Source organism: Pseudophryne corroboree, chromosome 5, assembly GCF_028390025.1.
Source record: "Pseudophryne corroboree isolate aPseCor3 chromosome 5, aPseCor3.hap2, whole genome shotgun sequence".
Classification (NCBI taxonomy): domain Eukaryota; kingdom Metazoa; phylum Chordata; class Amphibia; order Anura; family Myobatrachidae; genus Pseudophryne; species Pseudophryne corroboree.
Genome location: NC_086448.1, coordinates 419238848 through 419245554, shown reverse-complemented (window position 1 = coordinate 419245554; position 6707 = coordinate 419238848). Strand labels below are relative to the sequence as shown.

The 6707-nt window shown below is 39.3% G+C and overlaps 1 long non-coding RNA gene across 1 annotated transcript; it reads left to right on the top strand.

Annotated features, from left to right (window-relative positions):
• The first annotated feature begins 5507 nt into the window (after nt 1-5507).
• LOC134929085 (uncharacterized) lies at nt 5508-6474 on the top strand. The gene is made up of 3 exons (XR_010178268.1): nt 5508-5878; nt 5967-6338; nt 6423-6474. It is a non-coding gene; the product is annotated as an uncharacterized LOC134929085 (long non-coding RNA).
• The last annotated feature ends 233 nt before the right edge of the window (nt 6475-6707 follow it).

Here is a 6707-nt window from a genome sequence, read left to right as displayed (position 1 = left end):
GTAAGGTGTTGGGTTTGCACTATCAAATTAAGACTGTCATTAGTTTGAATCCCATGATATCATGTTTTTATTTTACTAGTGTGGTTTGTGGCTCTATAATATGAATGCCTATGTCTTTTAACAACAATAGTCAAGACTTCCAATGGACTTTTTAGTGAAACCCAATAGATAGCTTTATTTTCTCTTTGTTTACTCAAATATTGAATGCTTATGTCTTATAAATTTAGTAGGAAAGTATTCTAATGACTTGCTTATGACACCCCATAGAATATATTATGTTTAGTACCTTGGACACTGTAGCCTATTCACTTAAATCTCTGATAAACTGTGTGTCTGGTATGCAAAGTCTGGTTAGCACAGTTGGTAAGGTGTTGGCTTTGCACTATCAAATAAAGACTGTCATTGGTTCGAATCCCATGTTATCATGTTTTTATTTTGCTAGTGTGGTTTGTGGCTCTATAATATGAATGCCTATGTCTTTTAACAATAATAGTCAAGTCTTCCAATTGACTTTTTAGTGAAACCCAATAGATAGCTTTATTTTCTCTTTGTTTACTCAAATATTGAATGCCTATGTCTTATAACTTTAGTAGGAAAGTAGTCTAATGACTTGCTTATGACACCCCATAGAATATATTATGTTTAGTACCTTGGACATTGTAGCTTATTCACTTAAATCTCTGATAAATTGTCTGTCTGGTATGCACCGTCTGGTTAGCACGGTTAGTAAGGTGTTGGGTTTGCACTATCAAATTAAGACTGTCATTGGTTCAAATCCCATGTTATCATGTTTTTATTTTACTAGTGTGGTTTGTGGCTCTATAATATGAATGCCTATGTCTTTTAACAATAATAGTCAAGTCTTCCAATGGACTTTTTAGTGAAACCCAATAGATAGCTTTATTTTCTCTTTGTTTACTCAAATATTGAATGCTTATGTCTTATTAATTTAGTAGGAAAGTATTTTAATGACTTGCTTATGACACCCCATAGAATATATTATGTTTAGTACCTTGGACACTGTAGCTTATTCACTTAAATATCTGATAAATTGTGCATCTAATATGCACAGTCTGGTTAGCACAGTTAGTAAGGTGTTGGGTTTGCACTATCAAATTAAGACTGTCATTGGTTCGAATCCCATGTTATCATGTTTTTATTTTACTAGTGTGGTTTGTGGCTCTATAATATGAATGCCTATGGGGTATATGCAATAGCGGGCGAATTTCAGAAAAAGTCGAATTCCGGAACGTTTTCGCCTCAAAAAATCAATTCGCCTATGCAGTGCAGTACTTTATCGCAAAAAAACGGACCTTCAAAATTCGACTTTTGTCAATTCGACTTTTTCCGCATTCGACTTTTCTGCAATGGTACAGATGCTGCAATTCGCCTCAAGCATATTCAATTCAAGTTTGGAAATTCGCCTGCAGTACTTTTCGACCGCAAATTCGCCTATTTTAGTCCGCCTCAGTTGACTGGCGGGTTCTCAAAAAATTTTTTTAGAACATCATTTTTTGGGATATTTGAGGATTGCTAGTAGCATATCTATTTATATTTGAAAGGATTATCTACTTGGTTTGTCTTTTTTTGACTCACAAGTATTATTTAATTGATTTTTTAAAGGAATATTTTTTTCTTCAATCTCCTGAGGGAAATTTACCCATGATTCCACAGTTTTACCCAGGATACACTTCTGCAAAGCCCCTCCTATCTCCTCACTCCTGGGTTTGAGACTACAGGGAGAAGGAGCCATTACAGTCAGCTCTCTTGTGGAATCGTTTTTTTAGGAAAATCCCTGCGTTTTAAAACACATTCCTATTTTTGTACTGACTACAATGATGGAGCCTTTTTCTGACCAGATTGTGTTGTTCATGCTGGCTGCAAGCTTGATGGAGGAAGAAAGTGCAGATGAACATCAGGATCCAGGTCAGCAAATGTCTGCATTGGGTGAGCCAGTATTGCGGGTTTCATTTCCACGTCCACGCCAGTATCGCACTAGGCGTGAACTGGAGGATCTCAGCGAGTTCGAGGTGATACAAAATTATCGCTTATCGACTCGCGACATATATTCGCTGTACGCTCTGTTGGAGGCCGACTTGGAACCTCGGGCACGGTCAAATCGTGCAATTAGCGGTTTTCAGAAACTGCTGGGGACGTTACATTTTTTGGCGTCAGGCACATTCCAGCCTACGGATAAACAAGAATTACCAACTGCGCTCAAAAATATTTTTATATATATTTAAAATTGATATCACAGATACACATATACACATAAACACTTAAATACTAAAATTAGGCACTGCTAGTGCTAAACCATACAATATGAAAAATTGAGCCTTAATGAGCCACTCTCTGTAAGTGATTTTTCACTAGGGGCAGTCTTTATGTAGAAAAAACTAGCTGGTAAAACAGCTGATGGTTGGAGGATGTTATAAAGTCCTGCAACGCATGCGTTGATGTACAAAAAACAGGTATCCAGATGGAGGAGGATATTTACCAAGTCCTTGGTGATAGTTCAGCCGGGTATCCCACCTGGCGGGGTTCTGGAGCAAACTCTCTATCCCTCGCAGCAAAAATGGTGGTTCTCCCTTTATTAATATCCACACCAAAAACGGACTGGAATCTCCAGATGGTGAACAGCGTCCTGTATATCACTTGCAGGAATCCTCACAGGTGCCCAGGTCAGAGATGTGGCCCCCCTAACGCGTTTCACTGTCACTTGGCAGCTTTCTCAAAGGTGATATAACACTGGCTCTATCCCCTTTTTTATAGGGGTTATAATCATCATACATCATTGACACATGTGTAGCTCACAAGTATGTAAAACAATAAAAAACAATCTAATTCTCTCTAGAATGCAGCAAGAAGACAGACCCTACTCATATCCACTGAAATTTTCAAAAAACGAGGTTTATAAAGCATAATTAGACCATAAACATATAAATTAAAGTCATTTGGGCCGATCACGTGACCTTAGTCATGTGATACTACAGCTGTGCGTCCCGGATGTTCATTGGTCTAATCTGTCAACAAACCATGTCTCCATGGATACCGCTAGATAGCCTATTACACACAATCATGTCCCGGTCACATGACCGGGTGATATACCCAAATAAGGAGTTCCGCCGCTCACATCCGGTCTCGGGGACCAGGGAAGAGACATTAGCGCTTTCCGTACGTTGCTTGTTTGCGTCGTACGTGAGGGGGCAGTGGTGGTTACCATTTCAAGCGTCCTTGGTAACCATTACCTCCGCATCACAGACAGCCTAAAACCAGGGGATGTCTGGAATACGTGAGCGGCACCACAAGGTATTCCGCAGTTTCCTCCCATATGTCACTCCCTCGGCTCTCCGTGTCAATATTTATATGGGAAACAACCTTATATTTCAAAAGGACAAACAGGCGTTAAAACAATAATGCAATAAACATATTCTCAAAGGGATCCCTACTCATACGTTATTAAAATAAAAAATAAATAAAAAACAAAAACAAAAAAAGGGGCTAGATGAGACATATTTATATTCTATAGACAGGACCATATTTATAATAATATTTGAAGTTTTATAATAGTCTGTTACTAAACAAAACTATAAAGACAACAGTTACAATTGCACGAGCCATACATTAGTTAATAACTTATTATTTTATGATCCATCATGGTGGGCAGTATGATCAAGGATATTGATGTTTCCCACCTTCAATTACTTTATACAACCTAATGAAGGCACATTATTACCCAAAAATATATATATATATATATATAGGACATATTTATTTATTCATTCATTTATACCTCTAGATCAACAGAGACTAACTTAACATAACAATTCCTTCCTTCATAATCCCTTTTCTTCTTAAAGGCACAGGACATAGTACTTAGTGATGAACATTTCCTCAATATTTATTGATTCGTTCATCATTCAAAAGATTATTATCCACCTCAAACCAAAGGTAAATGATCAATTCTACATTATGGAATTTAATTCCATGGCTTCATTTAAGCCATGTGGATGGAATGAATTCATTTTTTTTTTTTTATTTTATTTTAATAACGTATGAGTAGGGATCCCTTTGAGAATATGTTTATTGCATTATTGTTTTAACGCCTGTTTGTCCTTTTGAAATATAAGGTTGTTTCCCATATAAATATTGACACGGAGAGCCGAGGGAGTGACATATGGGAGGAAACTGCGGAATACCTTGTGGTGCCGCTCACGTATTCCAGACATCCCCTGGTTTTAGGCTGTCTGTGATGCGGAGGTAATGGTTACCAAGGACGCTTGAAATGGTAACCACCACTGCCCCCTCACGTACGACGCAAACAAGCAACGTACGGAAAGCGCTAATGTCTCTTCCCTGGTCCCGGAGACCGGATGTGAGCGGCGGAACTCCTTATTTGGGTATATCACCCGGTCACGTGACCGGGACATGATTGTGTGTAATAGGCTATCTAGCGGTATCCATGGAGACATGGTTTGTTGACAGATTAGACCAATGAACATCCGGGATGCACAGCTGTAGTATCACATGACTAAGGTCACGTGATCGGCCCAAATGACTTTAATTTATATGTTTATGGTCTAATTATGCTTTATAAACCTCGTTTTTTGAAAATTTCAGTGGATATGAGTAGGGTCTGTCTTCTTGCTGCATTCTAGAGAGAATTAGATTGTTTTTTATTGTTTTACATACTTGTGTTTACATGAGCTACACATGTGTCAATGATGTATGATGATTATAACCCCTATAAAAAAGGGGATAAAGCCAGTGTTATATCACCTTTGAGAAAGCTGCCAAGTGACAGTGAAACGCGTTAGGGGGGCCACATCTCTGACCTGGGCACCTGTGAGGATTCCTGCAAGTGATATACAGGACGCTGTTCACCATCTGGAGATTCCAGTCCGTTTTTGGTGTGGATATTAATAAAGGGAGAACCACCATTTTTGCTGCGAGGGATAGAGAGTTTGCTCCAGAACCCCGCCAGGTGGGATACCCGGCTGAACTATCACCAAGGACTTGGTAAATATCCTCCTCCATCTGGATACCTGTTTTTTGTACATCAACGCATGCGTTGCAGGACTTTATAACATCCTCCAACCATCAGCTGTTTTACCAGCTAGTTTTTTCTACATAAAGACTGCCCCTAGTGAAAAATCACTTACAGAGAGTGGCTCATTAAGGCTCAATTTTTCATATTGTATGGTTTAGCACTAGCAGTGCCTAATTTTAGTATTTAAGTGTTTATGTGTATATGTGTATCTGTGATATCAATTTTAAATATATATAAAAATATTTTTGAGCGCAGTTGGTAATTCTTGTTTATCCATATATATGTTTTTTTGGGGTGAACAGCTATCATCCCGTTTCCAACAGCAGCTTAGAAAACCAGCCCAGTTACAGCGCCTGTTTTCTCTATACCATTTATGGTAAAGAGATATATTTTTTTCTTGCTCTAGCACATTCCAGCCTACACTGTCTCAAACATGCGGTTTTTCTCAGTGGACTCTGTCGCGCTGTATAACCCAAGTCATTAGGGCTTTCCGCAAATTGACGATCCAGTACATCACATTTCCAGAGACGGACAGCGAATGTCGTGAGATCAAATTAGGCTTTTACAACAAATACAAATTTCCCAATGTGCTGGGCGCGATTGACTGTACCCACGTGCAGATCAGACCGCCACGTAATTCAGAGGAATGTTTTCGGAACCGAAAACAGTTCCATTCCCTGAACGTGCAGGCGGTCTGTGATGTAAATATGAGATTTTTGAATATTTTTGTGGGATTTCCTGGATCATCTCACGACTCCTTCATCCTAAGCCAGTCATCGCTGTTTGACAAGTTCGAAACAGGAAACATGCCTGGTGGCTGGCTGTTAGGTATGTATTTTCATTTTTTTATTATTTTATTATATTTTTTTTTATTATTTTTTACAAGTACCTAACATTTTTTTTATATTTTCTATAGGCGATGCGGGTTATCCAAACAAACCGTGGCTGTTGACCCCATTGTCTAATCCTGTTGGTAGAGCAGAAAAACGTTACCAAGAGAAACACATTGCATCGAGGGGAATAATTGAGCGTGCCTTCGGTGTACTTAAAAGCCGGTTTCGATGTTTAGACACTTCCGGCGGTGCTCTTTTGTACTCACCGTCGAAGGTTTGCGGCATGGTAAATGCATGTTGTATTTTACACAACATATGTGTCGCAAACCGTTTGCCGGTGACTCTTCGTCGTAGTGCTTTCCTACGCGGGAACCGGTCTTCTGCTCTACCGGTGGGTATGGACGAAGGAGAGGATTCCCGGCGGACAGTGATACAAAATTTTTTTGCAGTTACCTGTGAGTATACTGACAACATTTGTATTATCGTGTAAACTGACATTGGATTTTTTTTAAAAAAACCTCTTCATTTATCTATTACAGAGTTTTACATCCTGTTGATGTGTATCCCCAGGCCGTGTTTATACAGTTTGTTCCCCCCTGTTTTATCCTGTTTGGTTACCGCAAATATTTGACCCTTTTATCCAACTCTACCATGGGCGACCTAATGGTGATGTGGACCTGACCCTCCGCCATGTAGCAGACAACCCCCTCAGGTGAGATGCAATTGACCAACAAAACTCCCTTGTCCAAAATCACCCTGGCATGTCCAAAGTGCAGCCCTCCGGCATTTGCAAGACTGCACATCCAAACATTCCCTGAAACAGC